Source organism: Vicia villosa, unplaced genomic scaffold (assembly GCF_029867415.1).
Source record: "Vicia villosa cultivar HV-30 ecotype Madison, WI unplaced genomic scaffold, Vvil1.0 ctg.001633F_1_1, whole genome shotgun sequence".
NCBI classification, from domain to species: domain Eukaryota; kingdom Viridiplantae; phylum Streptophyta; class Magnoliopsida; order Fabales; family Fabaceae; genus Vicia; species Vicia villosa.
The window spans coordinates 99,488-120,561 of NW_026705680.1; the positions used below are offsets into that span (position 1 = coordinate 99,488).

The window sequence follows — 21,074 nt, forward strand, 5'->3', positions numbered from 1 at the left end:
TCTAAGTTGGGGAGAGTTTGTTAGGAGTAAATTAATGGTAAATTCATGTGGTAATATAAATGATTTAGTCTCTAAACTAATGCAAATTGTGGTAGATCCATAGGTTTTTAGTGAGAATTGAACTGAAAAGGTTCAGTTCATGTGTAAAGCAAATCGAATCACTTGTGGGTATTATTGATGCAGGTTTAGAGCTGAATTGGAACTTTAGGAAAACAAGAAGAGGAAAGGAAGCTGGAAGTATCAAAGGCAAAGATAAAAGTTGAAGTCTGACAAGGGCGCGCCGCGGGAGTTCTAGCCAGCGCCGTGCCAAAGTCTCTGTTTTCGATCGCGCCGCGCTCATCCGTTACCGCGCCGCGACCTCGGCGTTATAAAGCCCAAAAACTTATAAATAGAAGCCCTAGCTTCCAATTGAAGGGGGATCTTTTGTGAGCGAAATTAGGAGAGCAATCTGATTCTGAGGCTGAGAACAACAATTGAAGGTGGATTCTTTACCAATTGAAGGCATTCTATTGATGAAGATGAATTCCTCCATTAATTCTTGTGTGTTCTTCATGTCTATGGAGAGCTAAATCCCTCTTGTTGAGTCTAAGGTAGTAGTTAACCTATGAATATACATTACCATTGATTAATTCCTGTGAACAATTGTTTGAATTTATTATCAATAAGAAACCTTGCTTTTAATTTACATCATTGTTGAATCTTCGATCGAAAGAGAGGATTTTTACTTTTGCCCTAGGTTACTATATTGATTCAATTATAATTTGCAGAGATGGAATTGTGATTGGGTTTTCATAATTATCGTTCTTAATTACTATTATTGATATTGATATTTGGAGAGATCGAATCTCATATCGGTAAAAGTTTATCTAATTTGATTTACAGACATGGAATCTTATTTGAGGATAAGTGAAGATAATGATTCAAAGGATTGTTCTATTGTGAATTGGTTGATAATTGTATAGGATTAGGTTGATGAACCCTAAAGGCTCAACATATTTCTTTATTTGTTAACACAAAGCCCTTTACTTGCTTTTATTTTATTATTTGCTTTTGATATTATTAGGAGTAAAAAACAAACCAAACCAAATTTCCTAACTCAAAATAAACAACTATAGAACGGCAGTGATATTAACCAATCCCTGTGGATACGATATATTACAGAAAATATTTACCCAAAAATACTTTCAACAATTGTCATGACAAATCCAGAGGCAGGTAGTTGGGTAGATAACCTTTCTAGGGAGAAATGGACAAGGGCTTACGACAAGGGCGTGCGATGGGGACATATGACGACAAATCTCGTGGAATCCATGAAAGGGGTTTTCAAAGGCATTCGTAACCTTCCAATCACAGCACTAGTGGAGGCTACATACTTTAGGATGGCTTCACTCTTCTCAACGAGAGGGAGGAAATGGGGTGATGTTAGGCAATCTGGTCAACTATTAAGTGATAGTTGCATGAAATTTATGCAACAGCAATCGGCAAAAGCGAACACTCATCAAGTAACTTCTTTCGACCGTTTCAATCGCACGTTCAGTGTGCGGGAGACAATTGACCACAATGAGGGATTGCCAAGACAACAATATAGGGTTCTTCTGGACGAAGATTGGTGCGACTGTGGAAGGTTTCAAGCTTTTCGTATGCCTTGCTCGCACGTCATAGCTGCATGTGCGTATGCGCACCGCGACGCTAAATCACTACTGTCTCCGATTTACAAGACTCATACATTGCTCAGAGTTTACAGTGTTGCGTTCCCTGTGGTGGCCAAGGAGGATTACTGGCCTGAGTATGTGTTTACGGTGATTTCCGGTAAACAACCGCTAGTCTTCCAAACTATAATAAATATGATTTGGTTACTCGCAGGATCGACTAGATTGATCCTAGGACACATAGTCAAGAGGATTGTTATCAATGTTCATTCGAATCATATTCGTGATTCGTCCTCTTCGATAAAAGTTGTTTGATTAAATAACAAATAATCTTGATAATTACTTTGTTATATGTAATTGTAACTTCAACGAAAAGATAAGTAACATAACATATGAAACTTAAAGATTGTTAAAACATAAAGAATCTTAAACTGCAGAAACGTTAAAGATTTTGAAAGTAAATGACCATGAAAGTAAATTCGAAAGCAAGTAATATCTAAAATAAAGATACAGGAATGTAAATGACAAGAAATAACTGGAATGCAGTAATTCTGAAATATATTCGAAAACGAAATGTAATACACATGTATTAAAATGGTGGTGTCATACGTACATTTTCTCAGCGAACTCTTTCTCTTAACGCTTGATACTTGAGTAAATATGTGAGTGATTTGTACAAAATGAGCACCCGGAATCCTAACATTAAGACCCCTATTTATACTAGTTTCGACCTTAACGGTCCTACACTAATCTGCTGCCACGTTTCTCATCAGAACTTCCAGCGAAGCCATCTGTTATTGGACAGTTACGAAACCGTCTTCGAATTTCAAATCTTCCCGCCTGAGTCCGTCTTCGACGCGTGGCAGTGTATTAAAAAACACTACGAAAACACGCTAAGTAGTAATACTTAAATACATATTCTATGAATTTTGTCTAAGTCCCGAAGACATGTGCTTTCATTAGTCTTTCAGTGTTCACTATCTTCATCGAACTTAAAAGTCTTTATTTTTCGAAGCATGACCATCAGTAGCCATTCTTTTACTTTTTAAGGGATGGCCTTCAGTAACCATCTTTCCTTCGATTTCCTACTTCCTTAAAGGACAACACTATGAAACGAAATCTTCAGCTAACAAATTGCCCCCAATAAATGCCTGTTTCGAGAATCAACAGAAATAGGCGTTTCTTGTCATTATAAGATTTCGTTTTTATGATCCTTGAAAGTTCCAAGACTGCTGACTAACGTCATAATCACTGATAACACTGTTTCCGAAACGTCTTGTCATTTTCAAAGATGTCTTCTCATAACTTACATTCCCACGTTTTAACCTTACTTCCTGATCATTACTCCTACATACTAGGAGTAAGACTAACTCATTCGACCGCCGTTGGATTAAATCACCAGCCGCCGTTGGATTCAAAAAGGTTTCCGTTAAACCTTTAAATACTTGACCTTGTGCCTTTATACCGCCTTTCATTCATCTTTCTTCACCGAGAAAACTGAAAACATCTTCACTCTTTTTAGAATCTTGCTCTTTTAATCAAAAAAATTTCTCTATGGCTTCATCTTCAAATGTTCTTCAACCTGCTTTGAAGCTTCAATCCACAACATGTTCTGGGGAACGAGAGTTCGTTCCAAACCCTAATACTGAAGAAATACGCGCTATTTACGCTTCCCAGGTAATCATTCCCTTTGAACTCTCTGGAAAAACTCTCGCCTTTATGGGTCCATTACCAAGTGAAAATATCCAATCTGTGAATAAATTTTTTCCTGCCTACTATAAGACTAGACCGTTAGTTAGCAAAGTTAAGATAGATGAAGATGGTCGTTCCCCTCTAGGCAAATCTGCTAACGTTGAAGAAACTTCAACTGCAACCCCTTTAGCTTTAACAAAAATTAGGTTAAACTATATGACCAACTCTGTAAAAGCGTTTAGGTCATTCCCTTTAGCCAAAGATCCTGATTTGTACTATGCCTGGTTAGAAAAAGTAGAGAAACAGAAAGGATCCTTTTGGAAATCGTTAGGAATATACGATCTGATTCAACTGTCAAAAACGGGTTTAGAATACAACCAACCCATGTTAGTAGCAGCGGTTCATTTTTGGGATGCTTCTCACAATACCTTCCATCTCCCATGTGGAATGGTTACCCCCACGCTTTTCGATGTGGCTGCTATTATGGGACTTCGACCAACTGGCGAAACCTTCGATCCCAATGACATGGATAATGACACTATAGGTTTTAATGATTCGCAAGCCACTTATACGGCATTCATCCAGAAGCATCATGTCACCACTAAAACGACAGTATCTGACGAAGAGCATATTGCTTTTCTAGCATTATGGCTTTCACGGTGTGCCTTCTACTCAAGATCTATCCAGGTCGCAAAGAGGTACCTTTGCATGGCTAATCAGTTGCATGCTGGTAGAAAACTCAATCTCAGCCAACTACTTCTAGGGTCTCTTTACGAAAACCTTAGTGAAGCTGCAAATCTTACCAAGAATTTCAAATCTGGCAGTTTACTTTACGCTGGTCCTTTCTGGCTATTGCAACTGTGGCTTAATGCCACGTTCGAAACTCATCTTCCTTTTCGAAGAGATGTCAATGAGGAGGATAGCACAATCAAAAATCGAACTATAGAAGGGACCAGGTTAGCTTACCTAACTCCAAAAGAAGAAATGGGAAAGCTTCATGAACATTTCCTGGCGTATTCAATGATGTTTGCTCGGCGTGACCAGTTCGATCCTTCTATGGCCCCATTTGTACACAGAATAATAGGTCCTGAATGGTTTACTCGAAAATTTCCACCAACATCTCAAGATCAACAAACTGAATCTATGGAAATTTGGGAAGCCTTTCTGACTCCAAGATTGCTTTCCCAACGTCTTCGACCGTCGAAAGGTCAATGTACCCTCATGTGCTATCAACCAAATTTGGTCTCGAGACAATTTGGGTTAGCTCAAATAACGCCCAAGTGCTTATATGAGAAAAGGAACCATATGTGTTTCCACACTTTGTACTTGACTGAAGAAGAATGCGAACCAAAAATCGACAAATATGTTGGCATCACCAATCTCTCTCCTATTCCTTTCGAACCTTCTTTCTACTCTACACCAGATTTCCATCAATGGTGGACAGAGTATTATAGCTCTCAAATTTTTGATGCTGATAGCCTTGCTCAAGAACTAACCGCAGCTTTCACTGATGTGCAGGAGAACTTCCAAAAAGGTACTTCAACTCATATTAAAGAAATCCAAGCTTTTCAAAAATTCTTTGAAACTATCTATAGGCCTGATGATCTTAGTCGGACCGTTCGTGAGGCTGCAGTTACTTTGCGCGAAAAGTTTTCCGCCAAACTAAATAAATTGAAATTGCCTTCGTATGTTCGACCAGAACTACGTTATGAAGTGGCTTTCAAACTTCATCCTCCAAAATTCCCTCCACTACCAAGTGCTGATTTTGGTGTGGCTCTAAGTCCTCCTTTCCCAGACTGGTTTGTGTGTGGGAATGCTCTCAAAATTCTTCGAGAAAGTACCAAAAAACGCGCTGAACGAGTGGTTCCGACTAAGCATACCTTAGATACTTTCAAAGGACATCTTCATATAGATCTTAAACATGTTCGTGTCCTGACTCCAATACTTGAAGGTTTGGATTAAGACAATCTTTTCGACTGACTTTTCTTTTCTTTTACTGATATACTGATTTCAGTCTCAACTACAGCTGTTGCACGAAGGAGGAAGATTAAGGAAGCTTCTGCCCCAAAAGAGTCTGGGACATCTAAAAGCGACAAACCAAGTGAGAGTGATTCGATCGTCACCGATAAGAAGCCCACAGTACATACTCATCTCATATTCTCAATTTTGTACAATCTGTGAATAGTACTCATCTTTCTTATTTTCCACTTGCCAGAGCTCGAAACCCCCAACGGGTTCGAAGCGTAAAGCTTCTTCGACAAATGCCTCAGATGGCGAAGATAAATCCCCTCCTCAGACTAGACAAGGACATAAAAAGAAACACAAAGCTGTTACCCCTTCAAGAAAAGGGAAAAAGACAAGTCCTTCTAAAGCTGCTTCTCCTGGCAATAAGGCGTCCTCTGAAGAGTCTCCTTTGAAGACTGTTAGCAACGCTTTCGTTGTGGAAAGTCATAATTCAAGTCCAGACAACATTCCACCCAAGGTATTTTGAGTTTGTCCCACATATTATCTTGTGATTTTAACTAAATAATTGCACTGACATTTTACCTTGTTATTGCAGGACGGTGCTGGCACTGCTACTTCCGGTTTTAAAGACCATGGCCTCACCATTGATGTTGATAAACTTTATGGTAATTGTTAAATTTCAACTTTCATCAATTAAACCCTTCAAAGGCTTATCCTTATGATTAACTTTGCTTTGTTCAAAACAGATAATTCTCGAGCTAAAACCCATGTTCTCTCACCAGTCTTCGAAGACGTTAGGCCAATTGCCACCATATTGCCTAATGAGCCAATCGAAGAAAGCCAATCTACTGACGAATCCCCACCTACTCATCAAGGCAAAAATTTGGAAGAGGATCATCCATTCTCAGGCAGCGACAATGTGAACCAGCAATCACATGGCAACGAAGATTCTGCGTCGGAGAAAGATGCTATGGAAGAGACTTCTCAACCAGAAAAACCAGCTTCTCAAGGAACTTCGACTCCCGATGCAAAAACCATTCCTGAGACAACTTCGACGCCTGCCCCTGCAAAGCCTACTCCTTCGGAGCTTGCACAACTTAAGCAAACTGATCCTCTTGGTTTCTTAAAGGCTATCATGAATGTGAATACTCCTTTGCCTCCAGAACTTAATGTCTAACCAGCTGTAACTGCAGATTCTAGTGACAAGGAAGATATTCCTAGTCTCCTTCGACAAATAAAAGAGAGATTCTTTGGGGTCAACCTTGTAGATGTTCTCAACCGGGACCCTATTAAGAGCCACAACTTAAATCAGCTTCTAAAGAAAGTAGATTTGCTTCAAGTTTCCACAGAAGTCTCAGAAGTGATTGTTCTGCTAGGCTCTCTACTTGAGCAACTCCAAGCTAACATCCTTCGAAAGCAAAATGTCGAAAAAGAATTATCTGAGACAGTGGCCTCTCATGACTCTTCATGGAATTCTGCTGTGGACGCAACGAAACAAGGTGAGGCCCTCAAGCTTAAACATTCAGAGAATCAAAAGGCCATTGATGATTATGAGAAGAAAATCAAATCCTGGAAACAGGAAATAAAAGAACTCGAGGGCAAGATAAAGGAGGCTGAAAGTTGTCAAGCAGCCCTGCAAAAATCTAATCAACAAGATTTGCTCGAAGTGGTGCAGTCAGGAATTAAACATTTCGAGACTGCACAAAAGTTAGTGCCAGAGATCGAAAGGTTGAAGAAACAAAGGGCACTAATTGAACTTCGAATGTCCTCATGGGAAACTCAATACCTGAAGATCAAAAAGGATCTCCCTGATGATTTCAACTAGATGTTTTATTGCACCTTTATTTTGTAATCGAGACTGCTGTAGACATATAATATTTGTATGCTTGACTCCCATTTATATCTATAATATTTGCCAGCATTAATTTAGCAAATCTTTCAATTTTCTGCCAAATATATCTTTAGATTTCCTACAGTGCTTTTATTAAATGCAACATGTAGAACCTGAACATCCTTCGCAGCACTCTTGCCTCTAGACTTGACGTTTCTACTTCTTCTAGCCATAATAATTATTAAAAAGTGACGTCACTTTCTACAAAACGTCGGTTTTAAGACGTGCGTGCATCAGTTTAATGATTACTTCTCAACTTCCAAGGGCGGGAAACGGCGGAAGCCATAACTTCTCACTTTGGAAAACCAACCGCAGTCCAATCACTCATTAACAATGTAAAACCAACCTTCAGTATTCCTCTCCTATATAAAGGGCCTAATATCACCTTCATTTTTTCATTCAAGTGCTTCTTCTCCAAACCAAAACACAGAAGAAAAAAAAAGAAAAACCCACAACTTTTTCCTCTCAACACCACTTTTTTCTTGAAATGGCTGGAACTCCCTCTTTTAACGATATCAAAACTCTCATCAAGGGTGAGTTCAGACTCTGTGAGGATGAACTCGTTCGTCACTTCATTAATCTTGAAACCCTCTTTGCTAACCAGGAACTGAACTTCTACTTTGAGGAAGTCCTGGAGGGTGCCATCTACCCTAATATGGTGGCAGAGTTTTGGATGAATGCGTCTTTACGCATAGACCCTTAAAGGCAGAGCCACCATTGATTCATCCATTCGACATGCTCATCTTAGCATTACTCCCACTACTATTGCCAATCTCATAAGATGCAATAACTTCGGAGCAACTTTTGATGATAATGTTTTCAGCATGACTACTCATATCATGTTGAGAACACTCATGGACAGTGATCGCTTCAGTGCAAAAACCATCAGGATCTGGCACCAAATGCTCGTAGGCAACTTCCAACCTCGGGTGATCGATGAGAACAACATCATGGTTGAAGATCTAGAGTTTATTCTCTGTGGCCTTCGGGGGAGAAAGATTAACATTCCTTTGATGATATTCAAAGGGCTTGTTAAAGCTGTCTCTATCGGTGTTGACCGTCGAGAAAGTGTAACTTGTCTTCCATACGGGAGACTCCTTAGTTATATTTTTCTTAAGAAAGGCGTAGTGAGAAGGATGCGTGATTCTGGAGCTAGGGACATGTTCGAGGTTGAACCTTCTCCTGTGCTGTCTTTGGAAGGCTTAGATCAAAGGATTAACTAGCAAGTTTTTTCCTTAGGTTTAATCTCTTTTATATATGTATGCCTTTTTCTTTTTGTAATCTCAGATCCTACTCTTTGGATCTTTTTGTAATGAATGTATCTCCATGCTTGAAATGAAAAGAATATTTTGGTGACTTCTTTGATTTTTCCTTTCCATAATTCTTTCTGATTGTGAAGCCATTTTGATCAATGTGAAGTATATTTTTAACACATGCCTGACCATTTTGGCTTTTCGTAGTACCCTGAGTATCTACGTCTTTGCAATCTTTACTTCATGCATGATAGGTTTATATCTCTTCAAATATTTCCCGTTTACTCTTAAGATCCTGCGATCTTCTGCTAACTCTTCAATTTCGTAAGCATTGTTCGAGAATACTTTTAAGATTCGAAAGGGTCCTTCCCAATGTGGGGACCATTTACCAAGTGCCTGATTCTTTTGATCTATAGGTAAAATAACTTTCCAAACTAGATCATTATTAACAAAAGTTTTACCTTTCACCTTTTTGTTATATGCTCTGGACACTCTTTCCTTTTGCCTCTTTATCATTTCCAGTGCTCGAAGCCTGTCTTCGTCCAAATCTACTAACTCATTCATCATTAATTCCCAGTATACGTTGGGAGGAATGTCTGCTTGTCTTTGTATTCTTACTGATTGCAAACATATCTCGATTGGAAGTACTGCGTCATGTCCAAACGTCAACTGAAAAGGAGTTGTATTTGTAGCTTCTTTTGGAGATGTTCGACAAGCCCAAAGTGCTTGATCTAAAGTCTTATGCCAATTCTTGGGTCTCTTTCCCACATGTTTCTTAATAAGGCCAATTATTACTTTGTTTGCTGCTTCAACCTGTCCATTTGCTTGAGCATAATACGGTGTAGAAGTAAATAACTTGAAACCCACTTCTCTGGCAAAGTCTTGCATTTTTCGTCCAGTAAAGACTGATCCCTGATTCGTTGTTATACTTTCTGGGATTCCAAACCTATATATAATATGTTTTTGAATAAACTCAATCACAGCCTCTTGATCCACATTTGCCAGTGGTATTGCTTCGACCCATTTTGTGAAATAGTCTATTCCTACCAAAATGTACCTTTGACCTTTAGAGGACTTGGGGTGAATTTCTCCAATCAAATCTAGTGCCCATCCCCTGAAAGGCCATGGTTTTACTATCGTACTTAGTTCCTTTGCTGGGGCGTGTTGGATACCTGCATGTTCTTGGCATTCTTGGCACCCTTTTGCAAATTCTATGCAATCTTTTAACATCGAAGGCCAATACATCCCATATCGAAACAAGAGCCATTTCATTTTGTGTCCTGCTTGATGTGCACCACATGCCCCACTATGTACGTTCGACAGAGCCAAGTATGCTTCTGCTTCTCCCAAGCATTTTAACAATACCCCTTCAGGGGTTTTCTTGAACAATTCATTTCCCATCAGAAAATATGACAAGGCTCTGTACTTGATTTTTCTGTCTGTATCCGTCGAAGGATTTTTCAGATAGTTAATAATTGGACTCCTCCAATCTGTGTCTGCCAATGAATCTATATTTAGTACCTCGAATTGTTCTTTGTTGGCATAACCCAATCGTGAGTTTTCCAGATCATTTGGCGAAAGTTTAGTAAACATTGCTCTTCCTCTTACTTCAATCAATTCTTCCAACTTCTCTTTTGATACTTTATATCCTGAAGCTAATTGTGCCAAGTCGTTTGCTTCCTGGTTATTCACCCTTGATACGTGTTTTAATTCCACATATTCAAATTTCTTGAGTAGCCTATTTGCAATGACAAAATACATGATCAAATTCTCTTTGATACACTTGTACTCTTTTGTCAATTGTTTGATGACCAATTCGGAGTCTCCTTTAATTTCGACTCTGGTTGCCCCCAATTCTAGCAAAGCCTCAAGTCCAGCAATTAATGCTTCGTATTCAGCTTCATTATTGGAGCATAATGGACCTTCGATTTTATACTTGAGCTTTGTTGGAATTCCATCAGGAGAAATTATCAACATTCCAACGCCAGTACCCTCTCTATGTGTTGAACCATCGAAATATAACTTCCAAGGTTTCAGATCCACATAATGCTGATGATTCTCAACCACCGCATGGTCGACGATGAAGTCTGACACAATTTGACCTTTCATTGCCATGAGAGGCTGAAATATTAGTGAATATTCAGTAAGGGCCAAAGCCCACTTTCCAATTCGACTATGTAGTATTGGCTTAGATAACATGTGTTTTATGACATCACAATGAGATGAAACGTAAACATCAACTGGCTTTATATAATACTTAAGTTTGATACATGAGAAATACAAACAAAGGCAGAGCTTTTCTATATCAGTATATCTAGTCTCTGCATCATTGAGTACTCTACTTAAGTAATAAATGGCTCTTTCGATGCCATTCTCATCTTCTTAGGCTAGCATGCTGCCTATTGTTTTATCTGATGCTGAAATATATAGGCGCATGTGCTTCTTCCCATTTGGGGGAGACAGAATCGGTGGACACGTCAAGTATTGCTTTATCTGATCGAAAGCTTCTTGATGTTCTGTACGCCATTCGAACCTTTCTTGCTTTAGCCGTAGTAAGGGCGAGAAAGCTTGCGTGCGTCCACTTAAGTTAGAGATAAATCTTCTTAAGAAATTTATCTTACCCAATAATGATTGTAATTCTTTCTTCGTGGATGGAGACTTGGTTTCCATAATGGCTTTTGTCTTGTTTTGGTTGATTTCTATCCCTTTTTTGTGGACTACGAAACCCAAGAAATCACCTGCCTGCACAAAGAAAGCACATTTAAGGGGGTTCATCTTCAAGCCATATTTCCTCATTCTTTCGAATGATTGGCTCAGATGATCGAGATGACTCATACCCGAGGTAGATTTTACCACAATGTCATCTATATACACTTGCATGAATGTTTCTATAAAATCGTGAAATATAGAATTCATTGCTCTTTGATAAGTTGCCCCAGCGTTTTTCAAACCAAAAGGCATCACAACCCATTCGTAAGTGCCTATTGCTCCTGGGCAACGAAATGCTGTCTTGGATACATCATCTTCTGCTATAAAAATTTGATTGTATCCCGAATATCCATCCAACATGCTCAAATACTCAAAACCTGCGGCTGAGTCTACTAGCATTTATGCTACAAGCATGGGATACTCGTCTTTAGGAGTAGCTGCATTAAGGTCACGAAAGTCTATGCATACTCTTAATGAACCATTCTTTTTAATTATAGGTACTATATTAGCAATCCACTCGACATACATTGTGGTTTGGATAAATTTACAACGCAAAAGTCTTTCGACCTCTGCTTTAATCTTCGAGTGAATCTCTGGCGCGAATCTTCTGGGAGTTTGCTTTATAGGCTTCTTCCCTTCTTTTATTGGTAATTTCAATTCGACTAAGTCTCTTCCGAGACCAGGCATCTCATCATAATCCCAAGCAAAACAATCTCTATTGTCTTTCAACATTTTGATGATCGTCGCTTTCAACTCTGGTTCTAGTTTCACGCTGATATATGTTATTCTCTTTTGATCATTGTCTCCAAGATTTACTTCTTCAAGTGGATCTTGGGCCAGCATCTTTACGTTCGACGCCATCGGGTCTTTTTCGAATCCCAAAGGTTCCTCATCGTATATTGCATCTAACCTTTGACTTGGTTCTTCTCTTATGATCTCTTCAACTGGAGCCGTGTCTTCAGGGAGTTCGAAACTCGTACGTATCTCCAATTCTGTTATTCCTTCTTTGGTTAGAACTGTATCTATCTTTGTACTTGATAGTTCGGCTTCGAGAGCCGCCTTTCTTTTGTTCTCGGCCACATAGGCCGAAATCTTTTCGAAGAACCCAGACTCAGACATGATTAACGTCATCGTCCCAGCCTGTTGGCCGTACTGTTGGATAATTCTCCAATGGTGCTGTATCTGGTGGACCATCCATGATCTCTCTATCCCATTGGAATCCATTTGGGTGTAAAGTCAAATAGTACAATGCATTTTTATTTGGGGTATACATCTCTTCAGCAGCATGACAAGGGCCTATATTTGCCAGGTTTCTATCGAAGTTGGTTTTATTCACCTGGTTGACTTCAGCCATGTAGTAACTCTGATCACCTTCGATATTCTCCACTATACCATCTTCTCTCCAAATTGTCACCCTCTGATGCATTGTTGAGGGTACAGCTGCTACACCATGAATCCATTCCCTACCAAGCAAAAGGTTGTAGTTTGCTTTTGCTGGTATAACCATAAACATGGTTGGCCTGGTAACTGAGCCTACTGTCAAGTTGACTTGAACAACTCCCAGTGTTTGTCCTATTTTGCCTTCATAGTTAGATAAAACCATATTATGTGGCCTTATATCTGTATCGAACATACCAATTCTTTTCAGCATGTATTGAGGCATTAAGTTCACTGCTGCTCCTCCATCAACTAAGACTTTATTAATGCCAACATTCTCAATCTTAGCCCTGATGTAGAGTGGCTTCAAATGGTTTCGCATACCCTCATCCGGTCTTTCGAAGAAAGCATTCTGTTCTTCTACTGCACCATTATTCAGCACATAGTAACACACAGGTCTGTGTTTTGTCATTTCTTCGATATCAGCCTCTTCACAGTCTTCTATTTCAGTTTCCTGATTAAACTCGTGAAGGAGTACGAATACCACATTACAATTCAGATTTATGGATGATACTCCATCAGAATCAAAATCATTTGTCATTCTGTCCTCTTCTTTCCAAGAGTTTGAACGCATCTTCTCTTCTTCATCCAAGAGTTTCTCAGCTTCGAATAGTCTGCGTTCCACCGGAGGTTTGTTTGATTTTGCCCCCTGGTATGAGACTTGGTTGCTACTAGATTCTCCAGCTTCTCTTGGCCTGTATTCCTTCTGAGACTTTTTTATCCTCTGATGCCTTCTCCACTGGGACCGAGACATAGGATTTTTTCCTTTATAATTCTCCAATCGATTCGCCTCTCGATTTGGTCTTTGAAATTGTTTCCTATATGCCATTGCGGTTCTTCCACCTTGGTCCCAACTTCGCCATTTGTTAGTTCTTGCATCAGCTTGCACCCACCTATCCCTGGGTGCATTTGCAGGGACTTTGAAAGTCACCCTTCGAGCCCTAGGATGTGGGCTATCAGGCCTCTTTGTTGGAGTCCAAATGTCGAAACCATAAAGGTTAGGACGCAACCCCTGAGTTTCTCTACTCATATGGCAGTACACACGTTCGAATGATCGTGCGAGCCTTTCATCATAGACTGCCCCACATCTGGGGCACAGAGCAACTTCAGTGTTTCCTTTGTGGCATCTGACCAAAAATCCTACCAAGCTTTCCTCCATCCTTGGGTACAGTTGTAGTAGGGGATTTGGCTCTCTTCCTGGATGTTCCCATCTTTCACGTCGAGCTCTCTCGAAGTTGGCTTCGACTCTTCGATTCAGCATGATCGAACATCTTGGACACATCCATTGCTTACCACCATTTCTCTCGTGGCATTTCCAGAGATATTCTTTGAGGCTTTCGGTTTTTGGCGGAACTTCGATGCCCCCATTTTGCCTCGTCAGCCATGTCTCTAATTCGCCAAACTCAGACACTGGGCGTCTGGCGCTGACCATGTTAACTGCTACTGGAGGAACTTCAGAGATTTGTATTTTCTGGAGTTTCATCCTGAGGTCTTCAGTGGCCTCGCTGTTTTCTTCCTTCGAGGCTTCAGTTATCTCTGCCTTGGAAGATTCTTCAACATCAGTATTGAAGATTATGTCACCATTTAGGCTTTCAGTAGCCTGCTTTCCATTGAACATTGTTTTAGTTTCTGCAACTTCGACTTCAGACGCCTCTACCATGTTGATATCTTCTACCTCACAGAGGCTAGCGTCAGCAATGTTCAGAGGATTGGTATCTACCCTCATTTGACTCTTGGTCTTGTCAGCAAACTTCAACCTTCCATCATTGAGAGCATTTTGAATTAGATCCCTGAAAAGAAAACATTGAGAAGTTTTATGGCCTAAAAAACCATGATATTTACAAAAACCTCTTTTCTTCCGTTGTTCCAACGGAGGAATTTTGGAATTTGGAGGTAGTATCATTTGGCCATCTTTTACCAGTAAATTAAATATTTCATCACACTTGGTAATGTTAAATGTATAAGTTTTCTTAGGGAACCTATCATTCTTATCATTTTCTACTGGGTTTTTTCCATTTGCAGGATTTAACAATTTGCAAGCATAAGGTGGCGCTTCTTTTAATTCAGCCAAGTCTATTTCGACTTCTTCAGGGCTATATGAGTCATCGAAAGACTCATCCTCAGCATCCTTGGCTTTGACGTATGCCACTCTTTCTTTCTTATAACTTTTATTTGCCCTAGCTTTTTCTGCCTTCAGGCGTTCGACCTGCCGAACCCTATCTGCTAATTGGGCCATGTCCCTGAGGTATTGGGTATCTAGTTTCTTTCTTATTGAATAATCCAGACCACCTGCAGCCATTTCGACGAGTTCGTGCTCCGGAACTGTTGTAAAACATCTTGATTTCAACAGGCGGAATCTATTTTAAGTAGTCATCAATTGTTTCTGTGAATTTTCTCTTAACACTGGCCAATTCTTTCAGACTTATCTTAGTTTGACCCATGTAGAATTGCTCATGGAACAGCCTTTCTAAGTATGCCCACGCATCTATCGAATTTGGTGGTAAAGTAGTGAACCAAATAAAGACATTTTTTGTCAGCGAACTAGGGAAATACTTGATCCTTAAATCCTCATTTCCCGCTAAGTCTCCTGCTTCTGTCAAATATCTAGCAATATGTTCCACTGTTGACTCATTAGTTTCGCCTGAAAATTTTGTGAATTTGGGAACCTTAGTTCCCCTAGGCAATTCTGTCTACATGATATAATCTGATATAGGGGATGTATAATTTGGACGTCTAAGTCCAGTACTAAGGCCATTATTAGCCATAACCCTTTCTATCATGGCAGTTAAATTATTTTCTGTGGCCAGATTTTCTCTTCTAACTCTTTGGACAATCTCATCTGGATTTTCGTCCCTACCCACAATCCTCAATCTGGGTCGCTCTTCCTCCATTTCCTGTCGAAAGGGGACGGTCTTTTGACTTGAATCCTCTAAGTTAATTACTGGAGTTCTCTCGAACGATTCCGTTCTTAGTGAGGGGCCTATATCCTTAGTAGCTGTCCTAGGTGGCGGGACTATATCTTGTACACGCTCTAAAATAGGCCTCTCTTCTTGATTCAAGGGCTGTTTATCTTTCCTTTTAGGTGGTGGTACTCCCATGAATTCTGCCATTCGATTCATTTGAGATGATATCTTCTGGAAAATTTCCACGTTTTCTCTATTTGTAGTAGTAACATTTGCCATTAGTGGGCTCAAGACTGAAGTTAATTCTCTGGCCAAAACCCCTACCATATCATGGTTGCTTGCATCCATTTCTTGTCGAAATGCTGCTTGGTTATTTGTGGTGAAGTTGGGTATTTGGGTAGAAAAATTAGTGTTGCGTCCACTTCGACCCACTGAACTAGTATTCGGTGAAAATGTCGTATTATTAGTTGAGGAATTTATAGGTCTTGCCCCTCGGACGTCTGTTCCAAATGGGAATGGGTACGGCATTCCATATGGACTATTTGGTCTCCATTCGAAAGCAGAATTTGTGCCTTGACCAAACGAATTGTTTGCAGCATTTGTCAAGGGATACAGTACATCCTCTGCACTTGTGGACGAGGGTGCGGTTGTCGACGCTGAAACTGGAACAGTCCCTGAGAGCCCTGTAGTATTTTCAGGCACAGACTAGGAATTATCTGCAGGTCTCGATCCATTTGGACCCGTTGTATTCTGTGTTCCCTGACTGGAAGTCGAATTTGCCGCTCCTGATCCTGAACCTTGTGGGGGATCCTGATCACCCCCTGCACTGGCCGTAACAGCCATTTTCCTGTTGTACCTTCGTTTGGGAATCGGTTGTGCACTGTTCTTTAATTTACCGTTCCTAAGGTTCATACAAGGTCTTGATATTGTCTAGACAAAAACAAAGCAATTGATTAACACAATCCGCGTGACACTGTCCCACTGGGCGTGCCAATTTGTTTACGGTGATTTCCGGTAAACAACCGCTAGTCTTCCAAACTATAATAAATATGATTTGGTTACTCGCAAGATCGACTAGATTGATCCTAGGACACATAGTCAAGAGGATTGTTATCAATGTTCATTCGAATCATATTCGTGATTCGTCCTCTTCGATAAAAGTTGTTTGATTAAATAACAAATAATCTTGATAATTACTTTGTTATATGTAATTGTAACTTCAACGAAAAGATAAGTAACATAACATATGAAACTTAAAGATTGTTAAAACATAAAGAATCTTAAACTGCAGAAACGTTAAAGATTTTGAAAGTAAATGACCATGAAAGTAAATTCGAAAGCAAGTAATATCTAAAATAAAGATACAGGAATGTAAATGACAAGAAATAACTGGAATGCAGTAATTCTGAAATATATTCGAAAACGAGATGTAATACACATGTATTAAAATGGTGGTGTCATACGTACATTTTCTCAGCGAACTCTTTCTCTTAACGCTTGATACTTGAGTAAATATGTGAGTGATTTGTACAAAATGAGCACCCGGAATCCTAACATTAAGACCCCTATTTATACTAGTTTCGACCTTAACGGTCCTACACTAATCTGCTGCCACGTTTCTCATCAGAACTTCCAGCGAAGCCATCTGTTATTGGACAGTTACGAAACCGTCTTTGAATTTCAAATCTTCCCGCCTGAGTCCGTCTTCGACGCGTGGCAGTGTATTAAAAAACACTATGAAAACACGCTAAGTAGTAATACTTACATACATATTCTATGAATTTAGTCTAACTCCCGAAGACATATGCTTTCATTAGTCTTTCAGTGTTCACTATCTTCATCGAACTTAGAAGTCTTTATTTTTCGAAGCATGACCATCAGTAGCCATTCTTTTACTTTTTAAGGGATGGCCTTCAGTAACCATCTTTCCTTCGATTTCCTACTTCCTCGAAGGACAACACTATGAAACGAAATCTTCAGCTAACAGTATGATGGAGAGGTAGTTTGGCACAACGACGCAATGCGGCGAAAGAAAAAAGGGCGTCCCAATAGTACACGGATTAGAACCGAAATGGACGTCCACGACAAAATGGAACGAAAATGCAGCATTTGTCGTCAGGTGGGGCACAATAGAAAAAGATGCCCTAGTCGTGGCTCAACCTCAACGCAAGTTTAATCTACTCTGTATTTTTTTTAGGACAATGTAACAGTTACGCTTACCACCTCTTGTAACCTTTCCTCCGTCTTTAATCAATAAATTGTGCTTTAGTTAAAAATCGAAATCGACAACGCAACCATTATTTAGGGTAAGAGAAACTTTAACGAACTCGATTTATCAAACGTTTTTACGAATATACAAGGCCGGAATAAAAAACGGTACGCGAAAATTAGGCCGGAATAGAAAACGGTGCGCGAAAATACCTGAATAGGGTTATTTTTGAAAAAAAAAGGAGAACACATAGGAGCCAAACCATATGGCGCCTATGTGTTAAGGAATGGCCTTATGCGCCAAACCAAATGGCTAGCAACTTCTTGCCCTAATTTTTGGCCTAATGCGCCAAATGGATTGGCTTGTGTGACATGCATGCGCCATTTCATTTGACGTATTCACTTGTCTGGGGTCCCAAACAAAGACAGTTTAGTAAATACCCCAAAAACTTGGTTTTTTCTGTATTATTTTTATTAAACATGGTTATTTTAATTTTTTTTCACCGGTATATCTACATGTATTGCTTCTCCATGTCAATAATCAATAATTTTTAAATATATCGATTGATTCAACCTTTGTGTGTTACCTGCATTCCTATCATAATCATGATGTACTCTTTATATTTATATTCATCTCGCTTGGCTGATATTTTAAATGATTATATCTTATAGATTTTCAACTTTAGAGACAAGTCCATAAACAAATGGCTGAAGATGACTCAAGTAACAACTAATGTTTCCCACTACAAGAAAATGTAGGATTAACTACCAAAATTTTACTACCAATTATTTTCATGGTTAATCTCAAGTTACAAAACAACCATTTAACTTATAATAACAAACTACTTTATTTTACAATATAATAATAAATTACTCACTTAATATTTCATTTGTAAATATTATTATAGTTATTTTTTTAGTTAACACGTATTCATTCATTTTTTTTTATTTTTTTACTAGTTTTATTATTATTATTTTTATTATTATTATTATTATTATTATAATTATTATTATACATTTATATAATTTTACTAATTAGGTTTAATAGAATATTTCAATTTCACCCGAAACTCACCTAAAACCCCTTTTCTCTGAATTGCTTTTCCTTCTTCAACCTTCAACCAAAATCACTTTTCTCCATGAAACACTTTTTCTTCACCAAATAATCACTTTTTCTCTGAACAAATTATTGTTTCTCTGTCATCAAAACCGCTGCATCTCCTTCAACAATCCAAATCACTGCTTCTCAGTCATCGATTGATATCGCTTCTCCGTCATCGCTCCAAAATCCTGCTTCTCTTCATCAATCCAAAATCGTTGCTTCTCCTTCATAGATTGAAATCGCTCATGAAATTCTCAAAACCTACTAATTGAGGTAATTGTTTTTTTGTGAATAAAGTCTCACATAATCACTTATTCACTCTAGTAAAATTTATCTGAAGAATTTCTCCGATTCACACGGTTTCTGTCATAACAAATCTTTGTTGCAGAATCTCTTTTCGATCTTCACTACAACGGTGCATTTTCTCCGATCGACATTATTGATATTCCTTTTTACTAATTTTAAGGTATAGTTAATGTTGATTTTAAATTTTTCAGATGTAATTATCATTAATTTCTCCATATGAATGCTGTAATGTTAATAGATGTATATATTTCTCAGATTAGTATAATCATTAATGTTTATTTGACAAAATTTGGTACTCTGATATCCGCTATGCAATGTTATAGTGGTTTAAATTAAATATGTTGAATGATTCTCTATTGAATGATTAAGATATATATATATATATATATATATATATATATATATATATATATATATATATATATATATATATATATATATATATATATATATATATATATATATAAGTAATTAGTTTGTTTTAAGCAAATATTCACATTTAGTCCCACCAACTAGAAATATCAATCTTCTCTATTGAATGATTAAGATATATATGTAAGTAATTCGTTTATTTTCAGCAAATAGGTTTTTTATCATCTTCTGAAACAACAGTTTCGTAAAGCTTCATCAACACAAAAAAAAGGTATCTGATTTTCCAACAAAATCAAGTCCCTTGTAATGGTTCTGCTTAACCAAGCCTGTGTTAGAATAAAATCATCATTGTGTATCCTTCTAAATGACTTGGATGGCACGTAATCATGTTCATGTTTTGAAGTATCTGATTTCCATGAACTGTTTCTCAACAAAAGTTCCATGATGAACACTGCATCTAGCAAAATAGTTTCCACAAACTCCTCTTTAATAATACTAAATTTCTCCGCGTAACACTTTTGTATTACTTGTTCTTTGCTTTCAAGATAGAGTTTGTAGTTCTTCGTGGATTGTTGGTTGGTTGAAGATAGACGTTCCCAGAAGAAATGGTAGTATCTTATTTTGTGTTGTTGCATAGGTTGAAGTTCTTGTTCTCCAAGGTGAATGCGACCGATTGAGATAAGTTGAGGAGTGTAAGCTTCTAGTCTAACCTTTCTGAGATTGTGAGGAACATTGTAGATGGTACACTCAGCTAGACTTAACTCTTCTAGGTCTTTAACGTGGATGATCTTTTTCACCATTTCATGTTCAGGTTTTGATAAAGCAGCAGAAGTAGAAACATAGGCCATGTTGTTACAATTGTTATCTTTTGAAGTTATTCCTTATGATCATGGTGATGTTTTTTTTTGCAGGCATTGTTAGGCAGACCATTGAGGATAAATTTCTAATTTACGTTTTAAATGCTTGAAGGTTAAATCACAGACAGTTGAAGACACACACAGACAAGGCATACATTTATGGATCGTAGCTTTGATGTTAGAAGCATGGTTGTCAAGATCTCGATCTAGATCTTAAAATTTTAAGATTTTACGATCTCACTCACCCTCAACGATCCCGATCTTAAGTAGAATCACATGTTGTAATCAAATTGTAAAAATTTCCCTAATGTCTAGTAATTGGCCAAATATGTCCCTAATGTCTAACAAATTGTCCATGTGGTAGTAATAACATATAAAAACTCAATATACATGTCTAAAGAATTTGAAAAGAAGTCATTTTATCACTAATACACTTGTCTAGTAAAATATATCATGCAATTTTATGTTTTACGATCTTGTTACTCTCTCCCGATCTTACAAATATAATTAGGTAGGATCTTCCGATCTTAGCTACGATTTTATATTCTACGATCTTGCTATTCTCTCCGGATCTTATGTAAGATCTCGATCTTGACAACCTTGGTTAGAAGAACTAAGTCTGCCCCATTTGTTGATGTCACTAGTCATTCCAAAACCATGGAGGAAGATATCAAGAAAGCTGTGGATAAGGCAATGACCTCTTTTGTCCAAACACATTTGGCGCCCATGC

At 38.4% G+C, this 21,074-nt stretch overlaps 1 pseudogene; it reads right to left on the reverse strand.

Moving 5' to 3' along the window:
• Nucleotides 1-19,689: 19,689 nt before the first annotated feature.
• LOC131636103 (UPF0481 protein At3g47200-like) lies at nucleotides 19,690-20,335 on the reverse strand (annotated as a pseudogene).
• Between the last annotated feature and the right edge of the window lie 739 nt (nucleotides 20,336-21,074).